Source organism: Elephantulus edwardii, unplaced genomic scaffold (genome assembly GCF_000299155.1).
Source record: "Elephantulus edwardii isolate Elephantulus edwardi_28Jun2011 unplaced genomic scaffold, EleEdw1.0 scaffold00440, whole genome shotgun sequence".
Classification (NCBI taxonomy): domain Eukaryota; kingdom Metazoa; phylum Chordata; class Mammalia; order Macroscelidea; family Macroscelididae; genus Elephantulus; species Elephantulus edwardii.
The window spans coordinates 785,284-808,867 of record NW_006400190.1 but is presented as its reverse complement, the minus strand read 5'-3'; the positions used below and the strand labels follow the sequence as shown (position 1 = coordinate 808,867).

General features: G+C 50.7%; 1 pseudogene; it reads left to right on the top strand.

The window, feature by feature from the left end:
* The first annotated feature begins 14,332 nt into the window (after positions 1 to 14,332).
* Positions 14,333 to 23,584, top strand: part of LOC102872423 — a 10,819-nt pseudogene continuing 1,567 nt past the window's right edge.

Genomic DNA, 23,584 nt, shown 5'->3' with positions numbered 1-23,584 from the left:
TGACTGGTACAGGAGGAGATTGCGCCTCCTTCTCCGGCAGAGCGTCTGGTGGATTTGAACCGTGTTCCTCTGGGATTGCAGTGCAGCTTCTTGCCACTAGGCCACCAGAGGTCCCCTTTTTTTTAGTTTTATTGAGGTGTAATCCACATACAATGAGTGTGAACATACAATGAGTCTTTATTCACATATGTGTTCAGCCATTATAATGATTATTTGCAAGAAATGTTAATCACCTTTTCTTTTCTGCGTATGTGCTTTAGCCATATTGGGTTTTTTGTGTGTTTTTTTTAAATTACTTTTATTTTTTTATTATTTTGTGTGTGTGTGTACGCGTGTACTGTCAAATTGGATCTGACTGGTACAGGAGGAGATTGTCCCTCCTTTCCTGGCAGAGCATCTGGTGGATTTGAACCGTGCACCTCTGGGATTGCAGTGCAGCTTCTTGCCACTAGGCCACCAGAGCTCTCCTAGCCATATTGTTTTTAAACACCGAAAATTATCTTCTCCCCAGAACTCCCCACATGCACCTGTCGTTTCAGACTGCTGTGATGCATACAATGCATACATTCCTTTGGGACAGTTCTTCCCCTCATCTGTCTAATGCAGTGCTTGTGAGCTACCCACTTTTTTCTCACCCTCTCAAAATTCCTCCCCCCTGCCTGCCCTATTTTCTAACAGTGGGGCTATGCAGTATTTATCCTTTTGTGACTGAGATAATTTATGCAGCATAATGTCCTCCAGGTTCTCCCACGTTGTGTAAGGTTTTACTAGGTAATTTTCAGTGCTGTGTAATATTCCATTGTGTGACTATACCATCATTTTTCTGCCCATTCCATCTCTTTGCTATTGTGAATAATATAGCAATAAACATGAGTGTGGGCACATATGTTTGAGTCTCTGCTCTAGTTTCTTTAGGGTATTGCTGTAGTGGAATTGCTGGGTCAACTAGTATTACTATTTCTAACTTTTTGAGAAAGTGCTATACCACCTTCCATAGTGGTTGCACCATCTAACACTCCCACCAGCAGTGAATCTCACCACAACCTCATCAGCATTTGTTATTTGCTGGCCTGTTGAACCTTGCTGTTGTTGCTGGGGTGAGATGATAACTTAGTTGTTTTGATTTGCATCTCTCTAAGAGCTAGGGATTTTGAACATTTCTTCATGTGTTTCTTGGCCATCTGAATGTCTTCTTTGGTGAAGGGTCTGTTCATATCTTGTGCCCATTTTGTGACTGGGTTGTTTACCTTTATCTTGATGTGCTGGAGTATTCCAGAAATTTTAGCTATAGGTCCCTTATCAGTTATGGCATTGCTAATTATTTTTCCGCAGTCTGTGGCTCTCCGTCTAACCCTGCTGGCAAAGGTTTGATGTGCACAGGGGTTCGATTCTTCAGAGCCCCATGCACCGACCTTACTCTCCGGCTGTGGGTCACCTTTTCTTTTTATAGTGATTCAGTGCTGCTGCCCCATCGTATTCCTAAGGAGTCTCCTGCAGAGTGACAGCTGGGTTGTTCCTGACCTTTTACTCTAATAGTGTGGTCACAGATGATTATGGACATGGGCCCTTTGGTATATAGGCAGGTCTCAATTTCCAGAAGTGGGGTTGCTGGCTCAATGGATAAATACACTAGTAATTCTACTAGAACATCAAATTGGCTTCTCAGTGTTTGTACCAATTTCTACTGCCCTCACACCTGTTTCTATGTGACCTAGCTGACTATAGAACTTTTGGAATTTTGGAAAACTGATGTGTGAAAATGAGTATCTCAGTATCATGTCCATTCATGATTCTGTTGAGGTTAAATCTATTTCCTGACTGTGGTTCATCTGCATTTAAGTGTACACCCTTTGTCTCTTTTCCTATTGGGTTGGTTCCTTTTCTTCTGGACGTCTATAAACTACGCGTGTATCACAGCTCTGGTGGTTTAGTGGTAAGGAGCTGTGGTGCCAAACCAAAGGCATGTGGTTCAAATCCACCAGCTACCCTCCATTAGAAATACGGGCAACTTCCTTGCATGCTGTGTATGTCTCTGAAAAGCTGCTCAAGGGCAAGCTCTGAATGAATTTGATTGGATGGTACAAAACAACAACAATGAAGATGTTTAAGGTATTGGGCTCTTGGTTTGACTTGTGTAATTATATTATTCGGCTTCTGTTTTTGAATCTGAATATGTTTGACATTTATGAGTCTTATTTGCTAATAAAAGTATAATTTTCAAATTTAAAACTTGCTTAGCTAATTAGAAAGGTATTTTTCACATCAGTGTTAAGGAACTTACCCCTGGCTTTTCTTTTAAACATTTTGGTGATGCTTTGCTTTTACATTTCTAACTTTGATACCTTGTCAGGGTTTGGATCTGACATTCTCTACGTACTTGGCCACAGCTGCCAAGCTGCCATGTAGTAAAATGCATCTTTACTGCCAACCCTGGGGAACCCTTGCTCTGCACTAAGTTCCCAGGTTACACGAAGTTTCAGTGTGCAGGTCACAGTGCAAAGGGCACAGGGCACAGGGCACAGGGCACAGGGCTTGGTTAGTTTCTTTCATTGCTTGCCTGTAGCCGTCTACACTGCTGGACTGAATGGGGTGTTAGGGCAGGTTCTGATCTAGCACAGGCTGGCTAGCGGCCGTCTACACTGTTGACTAAATGGGGTATGAGAGCAGATTCTGATCTGGCAGAGGCTAGCCCAAGTCCACTGCCATCCTTACTTCCGCTCCCCTCTGCAGTTTTCGGTCAACTTCTTTTTGTCCACTGTCCGTCTGAGCTTTGGGGTCAGTTTATCTAGTTTAGGGAGAGGTGATGGCCTCCATCCATTTAAAGCAGCTTGCACTCCACCACTCACCAAAGGCCCGTGTGGTGACACCCGCAGTGTCCGCAGCAGGTCCAGTGAAGGCCTTCCCTCTCGCAGCAGCACCGGCCGCCCGGCTCCAAGTCTCTCCTCCCCATGCTCCACCTGGCTTCCCCTAGCTCACTGGCAGCACTGTGGCTTCTTCTGCACCTCTTCCCTGCGTCCCATAGGTGTCAGTGGCTCTTCTGCTCACACCTTCCTGAGAACCTGGGCCCTCTTCTGGTGAGCACCAGCTCTTACTGCTTCTGCCCCATGCCCCTTGCCCACCTTCTCCTGAGCCTTACCACGTATGGAACATTTATTCCCTGTCTCCAGGGTGGATTATAGGCTCAGAAACGAAAACCTGGACTTGCCTCTACAACTAGTTCTTCATTTGGTTGCCCTGTTCCAGACAAAACCACAGGGAGTCTGTGGTTCAAGGCAAGGCCGTGGTTCCTCCTCCTCCTCTCCCTCCCAGCAGCTAGTCCTGTCTCCAGAATCCACCTTGAACCAGCACCTTCTCCCCTTCTCCGGGGCGCACTGGAGAGACAGCCAAGCCTCACAGTCCTCCACGCAGGCCTCTGTATGCTGCTCCTCCATCATGGTTCTGAGTGCAGAACACCTGTCTGCTGTACTGAGCTCTGATGCCGAAAGCTATGCCACTGGTGTGTCAAATGCCACCAGGGTCCCCCACGGTGGACAGGTCTCGGCAAAGCTCCCAGATTAAGTGAGACTAGGAAGCAGGGCTGGTCATCCACGTCTGAAATAGCATGCCTTGCAAAACTGCGAACAACAGAGCAAAACAGTACCGACCAGGCTTTAAATGACATCCATTCAAGAGCCACCGGGGCTCCAACAGTACAAGCTCCTAGCGAAGCAGAGTCAGAGCCTCTGGTCCACCCAGGACCACCTGGACGTCAGCCCGGAGATCTGCTTCCAGCAAAGCAGCCACGAGCCCGCGGCAGCAGAGTCCACTATGGCCCCGTCGGGTGTGTCCCAACTGCGCCTGGCATGACAGCCAGCTGCCCAGTGTCGCCAGGCCCTCGTCCACCCTCTGGTCACACCGGCCCGCCTCGGCCCTCGCTCACAGGCTGGGGTCAGCGCCCGAGCTCCCTGTCCTTCGGCAATGCTGACCTCGGCCCATCATCCGCGCTCCCGGACACGCCGGGGACTCCGGGCGGACGACCAGGGCCCCGGCTTCGGACATGCCGGGGACTCCGGACACGCCGGGGACTCTGGGTGGACGATCAGGGCCCCGGCCCATCACCTGGCCACTCCGGACACGCCAGCGACTCGGGGCTCCGGCCCATCATCTGCTCCCCGGTCACGCCGGGGACTCCAGCATCACCTGCGCCCCGACACGCCGGCGACTCGGGGGCCCGGCCCTTCGCCCGAGCCACAGGCTCCACCCACATGGCCTGCGTGCGCATGCGCGGCCCCGCCCCAGCGCGATCGCGTCACGTGGGAGTCAGCGGTGCTGGTCCCGGAAGTCCCGCAGGAAACTGGAGCCGCGGTGGAGATGAGTTCCGCGCTCACCGTTCCTTAGAGAGTTAAATTAGAGCTAGAAAACTTAGTCATTGGTTAGAGAAGACTCTTGTAAGAGAATTTGTGAAACTTTCAAATCTTCTGTCTTTTGGAAAGTGAGACAACAGTTGGAGATAAAAAAGAAAGGAAGCAGGGAGGAAAGTGTGCAACAATAAAAAATAAAAAAGGAAGGAAGGAAGAGAGGGAAGTAGGAACCATAATTCTCAAAATAACAAAAATAGTCAAAACACAGAAATAGGTACTTTTTTTCCTAGTAAAATAAAAATGAAAATTAATTACAAATTTCAAAAGAGAAACTATTCTTTTGTCAGGGTAGGTACTTTACAATTTCATAAGTCAAACATAAAATGAAACAAAATGATAGAATCTCCAGAAAACAATGCTAATTAAAACAGTACACACAGAACCTATAGGATACAAGCAAGCAATGCTTAGGGAAAGCCATGGCCTTAAGACACCTAACTCATGAAAATAAATACAGCACGCAGCCTCAAGATGTTTTAATAGGATGACAGAATAAACATAAATGAAAAGAGAAATGGGAAGGGATTACAAAAGCAAAATTGGAAAATAAATTGGGGCAGGCCCTATAGAATAGAACCTGAGTCATGAAGTCATAGAAACAGTCTAGAATAACATGCTTGTGATGAGACTGGTGCAGATGTGCTCAGTCTGCCTTGGACACACATATGCTAGGCATATGCTAGATGTGTTGACTTTGACACATCTGTAAAGCACATGCTAGCTTGTGATTTAGCACATGTCCTTTAAGCATGTGGCTTTGATAGACATGTGCTACACGTGTACTAGGAGTAGACTGCAATCTGTATTTTCTTTTCACTGGTTCTTTTTCCTGCTGAACGAGTGTGAGCTCGATGATGATGGGACTGGGTGAGCCTTGTTTACTGTATTCTCAGTTTCCGTCCTGACACACTGTACATGAATAACGGGGTGACTGAAGGAAGGTCATGTTGCTAGAACTTTACATGTTCACTTGAATTTGCTTGCTTCATTCCCTGCTTGGTGGTGATTGTCCTAAAGGCAGGGACCTTGTCTCGCTCACCAGATGCTCACAATGTGGGAGGGATGAGTAAACAGACATCATTAGACGGGTGGAAGGTAACTACTCACCTTCCCTGTGGGAGACTTTGGATAGAGTCCCAGCAGATGCACATCATGAGCAGCCACCACCTGTTTGCCAGGTAGAAGCTGTAATGCTTAACTGTCTCAGTGAAGCTTTCAGACCAAGATGAATAAGGTGTCTCGATGAGAAGAAAGGGCCACTTTTAAAACCCTGAAAATGCTGTGGGTCGCCCAGTCTGATCCTGCTGTGGGCGATGTTCTCATGAATTGGTGACGACAACAATCACACAGGCTATTCTCAGGGTGATGCCACCCAGTGTGACAGCAGGTCTAGTGGAGCACCGATGGGGAGGGGCCAGGTCTTCTGTGTGTGGTATCTGTTTGGTCTGTGGATTTGCTCAGATCTCTTTTGCCTTTGGAGGCTTCCTGCTTCACCTATGTGGTGCTGCTCTCTCTTCTAACCCTGCCCATAAGTAGTAACCAAATCATGTGACTCTTGCCTGCCTGGGGTTACAGATGCTGGGTGCATTCTGGGTCTGACCCTCAGCACTGCCCCGGGCTGTTTGCACTTCCAGCTAAGCTCCCTAAATTTAAGATGGGAGCAGCTTCATTGACCAGAGTTCTAGATGTTGGCAAGACACTCTTCGTTTCTAACTGGAATGTCACTGACATCTACAAACCAGGAATGGACAAAACAAGGGTGAAGCGACCAGATGGTCGGAGCACTGACTTGTCTTCCAGGTGGAATAGAAGTCATCTGAGGCAGCACTAGGATGGAGACTCATGGCTTCGGCCCACGCACTGTGACGGATGTCCTCCTTGCTGGGAGAAAGCCTGATGTGACTTCAGACGACAACAGTGGAAGGCATATCTTGTCAGACAACATGGTTTTGTATGTGTTTCATTTATCTAGAAATATCACAAATATTTCAGCTTTAACAAACCAAACTTTATCCTCACAAAGTTTGTTGTTGATAGATGTTGTCAAGTATTACTCATAGCGGCGACCTGTGAACATCAGATGTGAACCCTGTCCTACCCTGTGCCATCCTCACCGTCTGACACACTAGAGTCCACTGCGGCAGTCACTGTGTTCATTCTTCTGGTTGAGGGTTTTCCTCTTTCACTGGCCTTTCACCTCTTCAAGCATGATGTTCCTTTCTAAAGATCCCCCTTCCAGTTTAGGAGGGTGGAAATCCAAAGTCAAGGTGCCGGCTCTAGAGGAAGCTACTGAGTTTTGGTTCTGGGAGTTTGCAAATACAAGAACCTCTGCCCAAAGATACACTCCGCCCCCCACTCTCCGTCCTCAGTGGTGTTGACTGTGCCTGTTTTTCTAGACACTTAAACTATCATAGAAACAAAACAAACCACAAATGTCAAGTCTAGTTCAACTCACAGTGACCCTCGATTGGGCTTCTCGAGTGGTGGGACCTTCAGCAGAACTCCTCCTCTTTCTCCAGAACTGCTGATCTTTCAAGTAACAGTTGAACATGTTGTACACCGTGTCATGGGGACTGCTTTAACTCTCACTACTGTCTAGACAGAACCGACTCATAACTGACCCTCAAGTGGATTTTTAGAGCATAAATTGCAAGAGAAGGAATTGCCCATCTTTCTCCTGCAGAGCAGCTGATGGGTTTGAACTTCCTGCTTTTGAATCAGCCATGCAACTTGCTGTTCACTGGCAGTGGTGGTGTTCGGTGCCCGCGACTTGACTTCCACTCATAGCAGCCCTGAGAACAACAGGTCTGAATCTTGCCTTATCCTTCATCAATCTCTGTCCAGCCCATTGTTGCAGTCACTCCGTCAACCACTGAGGACCTTCCGCTATGTCACTGACCAGCTTCCATTTCCAGCATGATGTCTCTAAGAACTTGTTCCTGCTAAAAATACACGCAGGGTAAATGAGATGAATTTCACCCTAGTTCAGTTTACACCTTGCCGCAAGGAGCACTCTGGCTGCACTTCAGTCACAACAAATTTGTTTGGTCTTTTGGCCGTCCGTGGCTGTACTCAATACTTCTACCAACAGACCAATTCAAAGGAACAAACTATTCTTTGGTTTTCCTTATTCATTGTCCGACTTCTGATGCATAGGAAGTAACTGAAAAGACATGGGCTGGGACAGAGACACCTTAGCATTTACACTGGCCTCTTTGCTCTTCAGCACTCTGAAGGGGTCCTTGACAACAGATTTTCTGAGTGCAACATGTCTCTTGATTTCTTGACTGCTGGTACGATGGGCTGACTGTGGACTCAGGTAAAATGAAATAGTTGACAATTTTAATTTCCCCCCATCTATCATGATGTTGACTATTGGTCCAGTGAGGGGGATTTTTCCTTGCTTGATGTTGAGATGTAACCCATATTGAAGGCTATAGTTGTGTTTGGCTTTCCCCCCCAGACTTTATTCTCCACTCAGCACCATCCCCGTGGTGTTCTCTGTCAGGTCATGCTACCAGAAGGTGCTCCCTTACCCTAGAATCCACACGAGCTCACAGGAACTTCACAGCTTCTTAACCGTTGAGAAATGATGATGGTGCGTGGACTACATGCGAGGCCCTCTCACGTCCCAGCGTGGCCTCTTCTATGTGCAGAACACCAACCACCACGATGGCACTTGGGGGAAGGAGAGTGATTGACCACGAAGGCTAGTTCTTGATCTTTTGTAGCACGTGCTTCTTCACGTTCCACAGGCAAGTTTGAGTCATCTGCATAATGCAGGTTTTTGATGAGTCTTCCTCCATTCTTAATTCTATGTCCAGCTTCTTGAATTATTTGATCAACATACAGATTAAATAGGTATGGAAAAGAATACAGCCTTAATGCATTCTTTCCTTCCTCCTTCCCTCCCTTCCTCCCTTCTCTTTTTCCCCTCCTTCCCTCTCCCTCTTCCTCTCTTAGATCAAACTGTTTTATTCAGACCTTTTGGGGGAAGAGGCAAAGATCGATTGCGGTCTGGCCAGGATATCCCACACTTGGGAAACGCTGAGAGGCTTTTCTTGGCTGTAGACCATGCCGTGCTCTTGTTTGTACAGTGGCTCCTCGAGTACAGTTAAGTGCTCTGGGATGCCTGTTTGTCTTAATGTTACCTGTAATTGGTGATGATTCACACAATCATATGTCTTTACATAGTCAGTAAACCACAAGTGCTCATCTTTCTGGTGTTTTCAGCTGAGATCTACCAGCAATGTTGTGGCTCTTCCCATGGCCTCTTCTGAATCCAGTTTTAATTTATGTAAACTCTCTGTCAAAGCACTATTCCAGCCGTTTAAAAATAATGTTCAGCAAGATTTTGCTTGCATATGATATTAATGATACCATTTTACAATTTCCACATTCTATTGCATCATGGTCTTTTGGAATGGGAACAGATATGGATTTCTTCCCGTCAGTCAGCAGGGCAGCTGTCGGCAGTGATCAAGGATCTTCCTCTCCTTTCCTGACTCTTCACTTTTCTAAATGTGATGTCCTTTTCCAAACACTGTCCCCTCCTAACAAAATGCTTCACCATCCTTGCCTCTAAGGAGCACCCTGGTTGCACTTTCTCCAAGACATATTTGTTTATTATTTTGGAAGTCCATGTGATATTCAACACTCTTCTCCCACACCACAGCTTAAAGGCATCAATTCTTCTTCCAGCATTCTCATTCATTGTTCAGCTCTCAGAAGCATAGCAAGTTATTTAAAAGACTGTAGCCTGAATCTGGCACATTTTAGTCTTCAAATTGACATCACTGTCCTCCAATCATTTGTAGAGGTCCATAACAGCAGACTTTCCCCAATGTAGTGTCTCCTGACCTCCTGACAGCTGTAACAAAGAGTGTTGTGAATCCAAGTAAGATGAAATGACATTTTCAATATTTTCTCCATCTCTCATGATATTGCCTATTGGTCCAGTGGTGAGGATTTTTGTTTTCTTAATGTTGAGGTGTAAGCTGTATTGAAGGCTGCAGTGTTTAACCTTCTGCAGCAAGTACTTCAAGTCCTCCTCACCTGCAACAAGCAAGGTTGTATCATCTGCATAACGCAAATTGTTGAGTCTTTCTCTGATCCTAATGTCACATTCGTCTTCATAGAGTCCAGCTTTGTGAATGATTTGTTCAGTATAGAGACTGAATAGGTATGGAGAAAGGATGCAACCTGATGTACACCTTTCTTAAGTTTAAACCTACTTAAGTTCCCTACTCTGTTCAGACAACAGCCTCTTGGTCTAGGTGTAGGTTTCACACAAGTACAATTAAGTGTTCTAGAATTCCCATTCTCCTCAATGTTAACCACAATTTGTTATGATCTATACAGTCAAATGACTTTGTATAGTCAATAAAGTACAAATAGACTTTCTTCTGGATTCCATGTAGAAGAATGTGGCATCAGAATTGGAGAGTCATTAGTAATGCAGATGACACAACCTTGCTTGCTGAAAGTGAGGAGAACTTGAAGTACCTGCTGCAGAGAGTAAAGACTACAGCCTGCAATATGAATTACATCTCAACATCAAGGAAAAACATTTGCACCACTGCTCTGATAGGCATTATCATGACAAATGGAGAAAAGACTGAAAGTCAATGACTTCATCTTTCTTGGGTCCACAATCAAAACACTTGGTATGAGCAGTCAGGAAACCAGGAGACATAGTGCACTGGAAAGTCTGCAGTTAGGGACCTCTCCAAACTTTTGAGAAATGGTGCTGTTAATTTGAGGACTAAAGCGTGCCAGATTCAGGCCATTGTCTTTCAGTTACTGCTATGGTGCTGAGAGCTAGACAGTGAAAAAGGATGACAGAAAAATGATTTGTCCCTTTGAACTGTGGTGTTGGAGAAGAGTACTGAATATCTCATGGACGGCCAAATAAACAACCTAACATGTGTTGGAGAAGGTGCAGCCAGAGTGCTCCTTGGAGTCAAAGATGACAAAGCTTTCGTTAGGGAGGAGCATCATGCTTGGAAGGGTGGAGGGTCAGCGAAAGAGAAAAGCCTCAGTGAGGTGGACTGACACAGTGACTGCAGCGACGGGCTCAGCATGTCAGAGACTGTGAGGACGGCACAGGAGAGGACAGGGGTCAGGTCAGTTGTTCACAGGGTCAGATGAAACTCAGTGGTACTTAACAAAACAACAGTGCCTCGAATGTCAATCTTTATGTTTTTCATTTCATTTTTAATGAGTCCATCTTTCCTAGATTCATACATTGTGCATTGTGGTTGGGTGGCCTCTCCTGCCGGCTCTAGGCTCTGCTGGCTAATATAATATACACACAATATTTTCTTTTTATTGTTATTTGAATGAAAGTTTCCAAAACAAATGGATGTTTCTATTTAACCATTCATACACATTGTGTTTTAAGAGATTAATTACAATCCCCATAACATAATCACACTCTCCGTTTCTTTTTTGTTATTTTCATATCCATTAATCCTTCTATTCTACCCCTTGCAGACATCTAGCTTCATCCCTAGGCCAACGCTGCCCTTTGAATCTGATCTGCTTGGCTGATCTGAGGGAAGCCTCTCTGGTGGTGGTGTTCACCTCAGATGCCTGTCTCTTTGGCTAAAGTTGAACCACGGGAGTGGGTGTTGTTTCAGGTGTGGAGGGTGACCAAGGGCCACCAGTCTCTACTGGGCCAGTAAGTCTGCCCATTTTCGTGTTTTTGAGTGTTGGTCCACATTCTCACCTGCTGTGTCCAGGACCTACTGTGATCTTTTTAGAGTTCAGCAGTGGTAGCCAAGCCCTATCTTGTTCTTCAGGTCTTAAGGCCATGGAAGTGGAAGCTCATGTGAATAGAAAACAAACCATTCACAGGACTCACTTTAATAGGATTCTCTGTGTTTCTGTGTTGGGCTGGAGTGGAATGTTCCAGTGTGTCCCACAGTGTTCCACAATGTCCCTGGTATGTGCTTGCTCTCTTAATTGGATGCTACAGCTGTGTTCAAGGGAGCAAGAAGGGGCGGATGACCACTGAAGTCCTATGTCTTCAGTCATGAAATCAGAAGTCCCAGCAGTGCTCTGCTCGCTCCCCCTACGCCTCACTGGTGATCCACGCCATGTGGCCAATGCTCCTGAAGTAGATTTGTGGACTGGACACTCAGCTTCTGTGATATGTCAGTGCAGGCAAGAAGGGAGAAGGGAGCGGAGCTGACACCCACAGTGGACGTCTCTCAGGCGGTGGCCCAGTGTCTTTCCATGTCCAGCTGGTAGTCTGCATTCTGACCCTTCCTTCCCTTAGCAATCAAAAGGACATTTGTCAGGGGGTTGCTGGTTGGTGCAAACAGCTAACATCCCCAGCTGTTAACAGAAAGGTTGCAGGTTCAGGTCCATCCAGTAGTGTCCTGGAAGAAAGCTGGGGATCTGTCCCCACACTCCCCGGAGGCACAACTCCGCACTGACTCACCCTGGAGGCACAGCTCTGCACTGACTAACCCCAGAGGCACAACTCCACTGACTAATGTCAGAGGCACAGCTCCGCCCTGACTCACCCTGGAGGCACAGCTCCGCACTGACTCACCTTGGAGGCACAGCTCCGCACTGACTCACCCTGGAGGCACAGCTCCGCCCTGACTCACCCTGGAGGCACAGCTCTGCATTGACACGGGGAACTGCATCTGAGACATATGCTTTACATTGGCTGTCTCACCGGGGGCAGACTGACTCCACACAAGGACACTGGCCTGGGACACTGTCCTTCTGGACAGAGTCCTGGGCTAGGGGGCTGGTGGCCTTCCTTCTGTAGCAGAGCCCAGCAGCAAGGGCAAGGGTAGCAGGTCTTTCACCTGGGCCAGTGCTGGGAAGATGACCTGGACATTGTTCCTGGAAACAGCCCAAGTGATGAACAGTTTCTTCAATAAACACACCCAAAGTCACTGTGTTCTAGTTGGTTCCAGGTCTTAAGACCATGTAGGACAGATCAGAGTTGTTCTACAGAGTTCCCAAAGATATAATATTTTCTAAAAATACTTATTCTTGCACACCTGTTTATTGCTGCTTTGTTCACAATAGCAAACAGCTGGAAACAACCCAAGTGCCCATCAACAAATGACTGGATAGAGAGAAGCTATGGTATATTCACACAATGGAATACTACGTTGCCATGAAAAACAAGGAACTCATGTAATATTATACAAAATGGGTGACCCTGGAGGACACTGTGCTGAGTGAAATATCTCAGTTGCAAAAGGACAAATACTGCATAATCTCACTGTTATAAAACAGGACTGATATGGGGGTTGGGGAGACTAAGAAAATAGGGGATAAATAATGTACATGGAATTGAAACAGACGAGGGAGAGAACTATATAAAAGGAATATATGATTAGGTATTATCAATATGACAAGAGTCCAGAATCAGAGTTGCATAGTAAAGTGGTCTGGGGGTGGGTGTGCTGTATAACAATGAAAGAATTTTTTCCAAAGAAAAACGCATAAATGGTGGTGTACACAGCAGTAGATGGACCTTGTCGTCTTTTAGGGGCTATGCCGTGCCCCTCAAAGTGACATGGAGGTTCCACACCCCTAGTGAAAAAGAAAAAAAAAGCAAATTGGGGAGAGGGACAGGGAGGAAAATGTGCAACAATGAATGGATGGAAATCCAAGTTCTCTGTAAACTTTCATTAAAATCTCAATAAATAAAAAAAAAAATTTTTTTTTTAGTTGATTGTTGCACATTTTCTTCCCCTTGTTCCGGATTGTCATGTGTGTAACGCCTGATGGTAGGTTCCTTCTGGACAGTTCCTCCCTCCTCTGTGTGCGGTAGAAGCAAATGTTTCCCAGCTCTCCACCATCATTGCCACGTGGGAATTGCAGCCACCATATTAAGCCACCTCCTTTGAGGGTCTCGCTTTGCTAATCTCTACTTTCCTACTTTCCTGAGGGAACTCTGGCGGCCACAAGTGAAGAAGGGTCTTTCTCTACCTCTTCTGGAGAAACCATCTGTCTTTTCTGATAAAATTGCCTTTACTGTCACTTCCCTGCCCTCTCCTGACTTCCCTCTCACCCACGTGCTCTGACAAAGGCTGGGCTCACACAGGGATTACTTCTGAGCAGGACAGAACCAGGCCGAACCAGGCCGAACCAGGGGATCCATCCATGGCTATCTTCCTGCTGCTTCCCACCCAGAACAGTTCTTTGCCCTGGTCAGGGAGGCTGAACCAGGTCAGCCGCCCCATGGCCGTGGCCGGTAGGTCTTTATCTCTTTTCAGGATCTTTAGTTCTGAGTTCCTGGGCACCTGTATTTCTCTACCTCAACCCCATCTCTGCTTCTTTGTTAATCTGCTCCTTCTTTGTTTCAAAACAGACTGGCCCACCGCCAACTGGTACAGCCTTGTTAACCCAACAAGGACAATCCATTCCCCAATGGGATCTCACCTGGGCTGGGAAAGAACCTGGACCTCAGGAGACACTGTGCTCTGCCAACGAGCCACATCTCCAAGCCCCAAGTGGGATTTTAACCACAGGCTTATTCCTGGTCCTCAGGTCCACTGTAATGCAAGGACCACACCTCCAAGGCAGTTTAAATCCACCAGCGACGCTGAGGAAAGAGGGCCAACTGACAGATCCGTTGTTGTTGTTGTGTGCCGTCCACAACACTTGCGACTCACAGCGATCATAGTACAACAGCGTTTGAAGACAGCATCCCCCACCTGATGAGTTTGCCCCACTTCTCGCAGTTACTGTCACAGCCAACAAGATTTGGGAGACAGAAGGTCACATCTGGTAAAACATGAGTCCTCAGACCAGGAAGCAGATACCAACACGCGTAGAACAGGCTGCCCACCCCAGAAGCCACCTCATTAGTGCCTCCTGCACACAAGCAATGTCAGAGCACAGCGGGCCGGAATAAAGACCACTCACCAAATGTAAACTCTCCATGACGTGGTCGCATGGACCCAGACTCCAGCCCCAATGCACGGCTTGATGAGGAGGCAGTGCCTATGACCTTGCCCCATGGAGGCCGTGAGTTTGACCTTGGCCCCTAGGGTATTTGGCGTTGCCGGGATAATGCTGTATGTCCTGCCCCGTGGAGGCCGGAGGCCGTGTGTATGACTTTGTCCTATGGAGGCCGTGTGTGTGTCCTTGCCCCCATGGAGGCCGTGTGTATGACCTTGCCCCCATGGAGGCCGTGTGTATGACCTTGTCCCCATGGAGGCCGTGTGTGTCCTTGCCCCCATGGAGGCCGTGTGTATGACCTTGCCCCCATGGAGGCCGTGTGTATGACCTTGTCCCCATGGAGGCCGTGTGTGTGTCCTTGTCCCCATGGAGGCCATGTGTGTATCCTTGTCCCCATGGAGGCCGTGTGTGTGTCCTTGCCCCCATGGAGGCCGTGTGTATGACCTTGTCCCCATGGAGGCCATGTGTGTATCCTTGTCCCCATGGAGGCCGTGTGTATGACCTTGCGCCGTGGCCTGCTCCCTCCTCCATGGTTACTTTTCCTCAGAAGGAAGGCCTGGGCTAGCCTTTGTGACCCACTCTTCCTAAAAAGCCTGCCCTTGCTGGTTACCGTCTCTGTTCCCTCCTTGCCTTCTCAGCCTCAGGCCCCAACAAAGGCCCGGCCTCCTCTACTTGGCAGCAAGGCCTTGGCCATCAGGATTGTTCTGACCAAGAGCGGCAGCGGTCCTTCTTGGCCCCATGGTGTGCACTAAAATCAACCTTCTAACCCCCACCCCTCCTGCTGTGCACTAACACCGCTTCTCCCACTGAGATCGCTGTACATCGAGCTACTTCAGTAGCGTGGACACTGCCCGCCTCGTCTCTCCTGCTTGGCTTAACTCGTTAGCCGATTGAGGAGAGCAAAGCCAGGCGTCAGCCCCATGGTAACAGCAACCTTCAAAGAAGCTGCAGAACCCTCTAAGCAGGTCAACACCCTGCTCACCTGTCTACACCGGGAAGGGAGAGTGGAGGGGAGGGAGTTCCCTAGGCTCCTTAACCTTCTGTGGATGTCCAAGAGCTGATGGCCTCCCATCTTCTCCGAGACAAAGTGAGGGTGTGTGCTGCAGGTGCACCTCCAAGGTGGTGTTTGCAGTGCTGTCAGGACACAGCCACAGAGCTGCAGAGGACTGGCTTCCAAGGTTCCGGGAGGTGGACAGCACAGTGGAAACAGCTTCCTATTGGACGTGTCTAAGAAGGGGAGGAGCGGCAGAGTAGCCGGCCCCAGAGAGATGGAAGGTGCACTAGTGGCTACATGCAGACGTCAAGTGTGGTGGGCCTGCTGCTCAAATGGCTTTCCTGGACCATTGTCTGTGGCCTGGCCACGTTGCCATGTAAATAGAATGGACACGTCCTGAGGCTCCACCACCAGAGGGCAAGACCCAAATTGCCACCCTTAGTTCCGTGAGGGTGTGGTGTAGACCCTGTCCCTGGGAAGTTCACTCTCTGCTCACCTGGGACTTTGTGACTAACCCAGTGCAGCTGGCTCCACTCTGCTTGCCCTGCATCATCAACAGCTGCCTGCGCCATTTCCTCCCTGATTGTTTTCCAGTTTCTGTGAGACCTTCCAGTGAATTATATCACCGTCAGCAAAGAAAAGAATCAGAGAAAGCAGTGTGCACCCGTCAGGGTCACAAACAGCCACAGCCCCGAACCAGAGACCCGATGTGAGAGATCTGACGTGGGACTGAAGCCCCACGAAGCACAGCGAGCAGCCTTCTCCCCGGCTTGTGGAGGACCATGGTGAGATACCATAACTGGCAGGATGAAGCCAGCATCCTAACACTGACCTGAAGCCACAGGGGGCCTGTGAGCACGCTGCAGAAGCTGTCCTGATGGAGAGATTGTTGCCAACCTGGATCATGAAACCTGTTAACTTCTCTAACCCAATAATCATGAGTACGGTTCTGTGTGGTCTGTAGAGCTATTGCAATGGATTTTGGACCCATGAGAGCAGTAGGATTGGTGTTGGAAATTAGAAATAGTGTGGAAATAGAGAGAGGGAGTGTGGAAGACATGTCTGACTTCATGGGGATTGATTCTGTATTGTGGGCGCTGTTTGTGTCTCTTGTGCCCTTAGTAGAAGTCAGGCTTGGCCATCTCCACACCACTCACTCTCGTTTTACAAAATGACACAAACTTTGCTTTCAGGAAATGAGGACTCGAAGTGCCTCCTGATGAAATTCGAAGAGTATAATCTGCAGCACAGACCACACTTTACTATCAAGAAAACAAAGATGGAACATTATGATAAACAGAGAAAAGACTGATTTTGTCAAAGATTTCGTTTTACTGGGATCTACAATCTGCCCATGGAAAGCAAAAGGTATGTAAAGCAATATAAAATTTAAAAAAAGGAAAGCAAAGGCGTATTGCATCGTCTGTAGCAGGTTTCACAGCTAACCCGAAAGCTTCCTGCTCTGGGGGTTTGGATTCACAAACAGCACCTCTGGAGAATGATGGGTGGTCCTCTTGAAGTTTACAGCCTCAGACAGGGAAGGCGTCTCTGTAGCCACCAGTACCTGAGGACAGAGCCTGCAAGAAAGCCCACGTACTCTACCTGCATCTGGGAAGCCAGCTGGCCCCCGAAGGGAACAGGTTGTGTGTGTGGGTGCAAAGCTCATCTCTGCAGTTGGGAATAGACGTGCTCTGCAGCGAAAGTCTGGAAAAGGGACATCCGTTTTCCTGGGCCCATGGAGTGAACCAGATGTGAGACCTTGACCATTTGGTGCACAGGTCCACTGTCAGAGCACTATGGTGACGGGGTGTTGACAGAGGGACTATCTTGTCCACCTGCAGGGGATGGACAGTTACCCAGAGCCCAGGTGTCCCCACTTTCAATTCACTCCAGCTGATCTATAGCACACCTCTTCTAAGACCATGTCACCCCTCAGGGTCAGATTACCTGATACACAGTCTACTCACTCCAACCTACCCCAGCCTGAATCCACCCAGCCCAATCCACTCTATCCCAGCCCAAGCCAGCTCAACTCAACCCAGTCCAACCCACCTCACCCGACTGTCATCGAGTCAGCCTGCTGGCTTCCGAGGTCATACATCCTTACAAGAGGACACTGTCTTTTCCCCCCCCCCAGAACACCTGGTGGGTTTGATCCACTGGCCTCCTCCCTGCACAGGGCACCACCAGAGCTCCTGAAGCGAGGATTGCACCGGGGCCTTCCCACCAACCTGCAGACACAATCTTACCCGCCCCGTGCCACAGCAGAGAGGCAGACGCCTGTGTGAAATTGGTAAGTCAACACATTCAAGCCTGGGAGTACCTGCCCAGTGAAGCCAGTGTGTTCAGGATTCCCAGTCATCTCCCTGTGAGTGGCAGTGCACCAGACCACAGAAACCTGCCCCTCTGCCGCTGCCCTTCTGAGCAAGTGGACAGCAAGGAGTCCTGCCTGGAGCTTGTCCGTCTGTGACGGCCTTCACCACCAGGCGTGCGGACTGCGGCACCAGCCCACCACCCTGTCGCCCCAGCCCAGAGCTTTTTCTTGTCGGTTTTCAACAAAGGAGCCCCCCACGAGGCCAGCCGCCTGTGCTGTGAGGAGGAGGGGAAGCAGCGGGGGCGGGGAGCGTGGGGCTGCGCCATCTGCTCCCGACGTTTGTCAGCGCCTCTGGACCCGCTCGGGCCTGCTCGCTCGCACGCTGCTTTGGTTCCGTGGGGGGAATGCTGCTGTGCGTGCTGAATTTTATGTCTGGGGATCAGACATCACCCACATCTTGACAAGCAGCAGGTCATGGAGTCACTTGAAGCTCCACGGTGAGGATTTCAGGACCCAGGAGTTTAACCAGGCTCCTCATCCAATGGTGGGCTGCCGATGGAAGTAGGGCCTGATGCAGCATTTCCAGGGGCCCTCACTGTGCTGCTCCTGGGGGACTGACCAGAGGCCCCCTACGCAAGAGGCCAGGGCGTCTTCACAGTGCTTCCTGCGTCACTGTCTGAAGACCCACCATTGTTCTGGGCTCCGACCTGTCATGACACAAGCAAAGTAAACAGAATTCTTCTTCCACTGTTGCTGCCGTAACAGTCCCTACTCGTGGGAAGATGGGTTCTTACAACACTGGAGGCCAGAGCTGTAAGATGGGCAGCGCGCAAACCTGTGCTCCGTCCCAAGACTCCAGGGGACTTCAGTGTCTGTGCCCCCTCCAGCTCGAGCCATGCAGCGGTTAGAGGGCCGGCAGTGGTTAGAGCGCCAGCAGACAGTGAGAGGGTGTGAATCCACCAGTGGCTCTGGGGACAGCTGGACAGTCTACTTTCCTAACGATCACAGAGCGGGGAACCTGTGGACAGTCCCACCTGGGCACTGTGAGATGGGTGCAGGGAGCCTGTGAGCACTCCTACCCGGGCACCATGGCTGGACGTGGGCAGTTGTGCCCGGGCACCATGAGCTGGAATTGACCAGGCAACAATGGATTTGATTTTCTGGTCCTCTTCTTGTTTTGTTAGGATAAAAGCTGCTGCTGCTGTATCAGTTCTGGTTCCTGACCACCCTCCATCTGGTCTCCGAGCTGCGGATCTTTGTGGGAGAAGGTCTTCACCCCACGGAGCAGCTTATGGATTTGAACCACCAACCTTTGTTTAGCAGTTCAGCATATAACTCACAAGGCCTCCAGGGCTCCTTTTTGGTTGGAGGCAGCCTGCATTCCTTGTGTCCCTTCCTTTGGGTTTGAAGCACGTTATTCTAACCTCTGGCTCGGCCATCACTTCTCTTCCCCATCTGACCCCTGTCCCACCCTCCCTGCTGAGGTAACTGATAACCCGGGGCCACCCAGCTAGCGCAGGACAGGCTTCTCATCTCCAGAGCCTTCGGTCCCTGTAAAAGCTCACTCCTGTGAAGGGTGCAGCCTCACCGTTCAGGCCCTCATTCTCCCAACTGCAGGATGGAGCCGCAGCCAGTCTGCCAGACCCTGACAACACATCTCTCACTTCTTCCAAACTCAAGTCTAGTCTTTACTGAGACATGAATTTGAACTCCTTGGGAATGCTTGCTGCGGGGTGGGGGGTGCAGTTCTAGGCCGCTGTTCCTGACACCGCCGATCTTCATGGTTCTCACTCTGTAGATCAGGACCAATCTAGAAATGGTGCCCATTGCTGAGAATGTCACCGAAGCTGAGAGAATAGCTACAGGTCCCTGGGCTCACTGGGCCTGTGTGGGTGGGTGGACTTGAGCCCAAGCTCCTCACCTCCGCCAGCGTCCACACCAGCAGTGGCCCACGTGGCACCTGCAGTTCCAGCTGTCTGTGCCACCTCCGAGCCAGCGGGAGATCTGGCTGTTTTCCTTTCCCAGGGCACACTCACCCTGCAGAGCGGCCCCGGGGCCTCTGCGGAGGAGCCAGCTGGGTGCTCACGGCCACACTGCAGTGTTTGTCCAAAGGGGCATCAGGTCAACAGCCTGAGTTTGGGAAACTGGGTGAGTCTTGAATCCCCAGGATCATGGCTAGAACTGGGATTCTGCTTCAACTGAGCAACTGTTGGAGGCTGGTGGCTGCTCTGACACACACTGGACCCGAGTGAGGGTGCCCGCGGCCAGACTTCATCCCAGTGAAGGTGCCCATAGCCCGTGCCAGCATCCCCGATCCCTGGTGGTGAAGATGCCCATGGCCTATGTCAGCTTTCCCCAAACCCTGGTGGTGAAGGTGCCCATGGCCTGTGCCAGCATCCCCGATCCCTGGTGGTGAAGGTGCCCATGGCCCGTGCCAGCCTCCCCCACCCCCCAGTGAAGGTGCCCATGGCCCGTGCCAGCATCCCCGATCCCTGGTGAAGGTGCCAGTGGCCTGTACCAGTCTCCCCCACTCCCTGGTGAAGGCACCCATGACCCCAGTCCCTGTCCAGGCCGCCCTTCTGGTCTAACCCCTTTAGGAGCCTCATAGTTTCCTATCATGAAAACCAGCGAAGACCCTGTGCTTCTCTGGCTGCCGGTGTCAACTTCTCCTGGGCCATATCTGTGACTGTCCCCACAGCCTCCTCTGGAATTGGATCTTCACTGGTGGCCTGGAGACCATGGTGATGGCCGTGGTGGGTCATGGGCAGCTGCCTTGATGACATCACTGAGCCCAACTTCTTCAAGGGAGGAAGGGACCCCTTCCTCTGTCAGGAGGGATCAGTGGGGATTTGGGGTGCAAATGTATTAGTTTGATCTGTCTGTCTATATACCAGTTGGACAATGAATAAGGAAAACCAAAGAAGAGCTGATGTGTGTGAGTTGTGGCATTGCTGACGAGCACGGAGTCCCCCACGGAGTGCCAAGACAACAGTCGGTCTGGACTGAAAGGCAAGCAGGTCCTTAAAGGCAACGACGGTGAGCATGCGTGGAAATGAAGAGTCTGAACCCGGGGAGGACCAGGTGCAGGGGAAGCGGAATCGGCTGTGCAGCAGTGCGGGGTCTGTGCCTGCTGGGGAAGCACCCTGGGGGCTCCAGCCATGACCTGCCCATGGGCCCCCAGGACATAAATCACTGTGGGAGCAGGCTGGCTCTTTCTCCTAACCGGGGGCTCCAGCGGTGACCTGCCCATGCCCCCCCGCCCCGGGATGTAAATCATTGCGGGAGCAGACTGCATCTTTCTCCTTGGGCACCTGATGTGTCCAAGCCACAAACCTTTGGGTTAGCTCAATCCCGGTGCCCCCAGGGCCCTGCTGGGGTGCAGGGGCTGGGAAACGCTTCCCCTCCTGGCATCTGGCTGCCTCTGGGCCTCGGGGAGCACAGCCCAGACCTGACCCCGGCCTCACCAGCTCAGGCCTTTGTTTCAGGTACTTTGGGCACCTCCCGTCCAACCTCAGTGGCTAACCATCGACTGTTTGGACCACTCCTTGGCAAGTCTGGTCTATCTGAGAAGCTCTGGATGGAGAGGGGTCAGGTCAAACCCAGGCCTCCATGGGCTCTGGTCCCTTGTCCCCAGGGCTAGGACACTAGGCTGTCCTGCCTGGTCCCTGCAGCCAGTCCGCCACCTGGTGGCGCCGCTTGGCAATGGCATGGCCGCACTGGATGCCTTGCTGCTCATGGAGCCCAGTATCCGTCCTGTCCAGGTCACCTCGTGTCCCTCTCCAGCTACTCCCGTTGGCATCAGGGCATGGACTCCAGCAAAAATGCAGGTTCCGGGCCCAGCTGTCCTGGGGGACTTATCTTCATCTGTCCCCTCCCCACTTGGGCCCTGGGGCCATCTGTGGTTGCAGGCAGGCACGGGGTGGGGTCCGTGGGTGTGGGCAGGCTCAGGGCGGGGTGGGGTGGGTGCAGGTGGGTGCAGGGTGAGGGTGGAGTCCGTGTGTGCGGGTGAGCACAGGGCAGGCTAGGATCTGTGGGTGTGGGTGGGCACAGGGTGGGGTGGAAGGTGGGGTCTGTGGTGCAGGTGGGCACAAGGTGGGGTGAGGGTTGGGGCGTGGGTGCTGGTGTACTCAGGCTGGGGGAGATGTCTGCAGGCGTGGTACATGGAGGAGTGTGGGTACAGGCTGGGATGTGGAGGTGGCTGCCCTAGCCCCACTTGGATGAAATCTAGACATGGCTCTGGGGGTGTGAGGATTGACCTGTCCTCAGATATTGATCTGCTTTGGGGGACAGAGGGAGGATGAGGAGGGACAGGGTCCAGGCTGGCCACCTGGCCAACAATGAGGGCTCAGGGTTGAAGGAGTAAGTGGAGCTGGGCCTAGGGGTTGGGGTCAAGGACTGGGGATAAGGCTTGGGAAGTAGGGACTCTGGAAAGGATTTGGAGGGACAGGGTGGGGCAGGGACAGGACTAGGGGGTGGGGTGGGGCAGGAAGTAGGACTATGGTAGGTCCTTGGGCTCTGACACTGATGCCCAGCAGGAGGCTTTTGGTGCCTTCACACCAGCGGACCTCAGGGTCCCCTCTCCAAGGACAGTGGAGAGGCCGTGCTTGGGTGTGAGAAGTGGACAGAGCTCTTGGTATCCACCTTTGTCTGACCTAAGGGTGCCATCTTCCTGAATCTGAACCCTGTCTGCAGGATGCTCTGCCACCCCCATCCTCCCTCCCCCAGCTCCCCATCTTCCCTGCCCCCAGCTCCCCATCCTCCCTGCCCCTGTACCCCATCCTCCCTGCCCCTGCTGCAGGCCTTGGGGCGGGACAACTGTCTTCAGGGCACAGGGCACTGTCTCAGGTGTCTGCTGTCAGGAGTGGCTGAGATTTGTCAAAGTGGGGGCTGGCCCTGCTAGGAAGAGCAGGAGACCCCCTCCTTGGAGATGAGGGCTCTGCAGGCTTGACCTGGAAGTGGGCAGGGACATTGCTGGTGACCACTTCCCTCAGTCTTGGAGTGGCTGTAAGAAGGAGGGCCGTGCAGGACAGGGAAGGTCCAAGAGATGCCTTGAGCTCCTGGGAAGCCCCTGGACCCAGAAGTGTATGGGGGCTCCTGCAGTCCCTGGTCCCTGGGTTAGCGTATTCGTCCATGAATACAGAAGTCGCCTACTGTGTTTTCTTCATTTCCCACAGGAGCATAGTTCAGGACACAGTCAAGAGCAGATCTCCTGCCCAGGACTTGTCTACGGGTGCTGCTTCTCACAACTCTCCCCACTTTCTCTGACTAAAAAGTGTTACAAGGGGTGCGCACCACTCAGAGGAAGTGACTCCTCTAATCTGGGGGTGATTGCTGCCCAGGAGTGACAGACTATGGGCTGTGAGAGCTTCCGGCCAGAAACAGGACAGCGTGGGTGTGGGCCCAGGTAGGACTGAGGCTTGATAGGGTGCTATGAAGCTTGTCTTTCAGTATCACCTTTCCAGTATTATTCAGTGTGGATAACTGACCCATGGGCGTGGGCAGGACTCTGAAAAGGGCGTGTGGGCTTATCCATCAACAAGCTCAACCATCTACAAGATCAACAAGTCTCATCAATAAATTGAAGAGCTCTACCTGCAGAGTCTCCTGCCAGGTATCAGTGTCAGAGCCTGGCTCACGGCCCAAAGACCTTCCTGCCCACCCCGTCCCCTAGTCCTGCCCCTGACCCACCTCGTCCCTCCAAATCCTTTCCAGAGCCATGACTTCTGTCTCTCTGTCTCTGTGTGTGTGTGTGTGTGTGTGTGTGTGTGTGTGTGTCTTTCCCTCCCTCCCTCTCCTCCCTCCCTTCTCCCTCTCCCTCTCCCTCCCTTTCTCTCTTTCTCCTCTCCTCTCTTTTCTTTTCTTTTCTTTTCTTCTTCTTCTTCTTCTTCTTCTTCTTCTTCTTCTTCTTCTTCTTCTTCTTCTTCTTCTTCTTCTTCT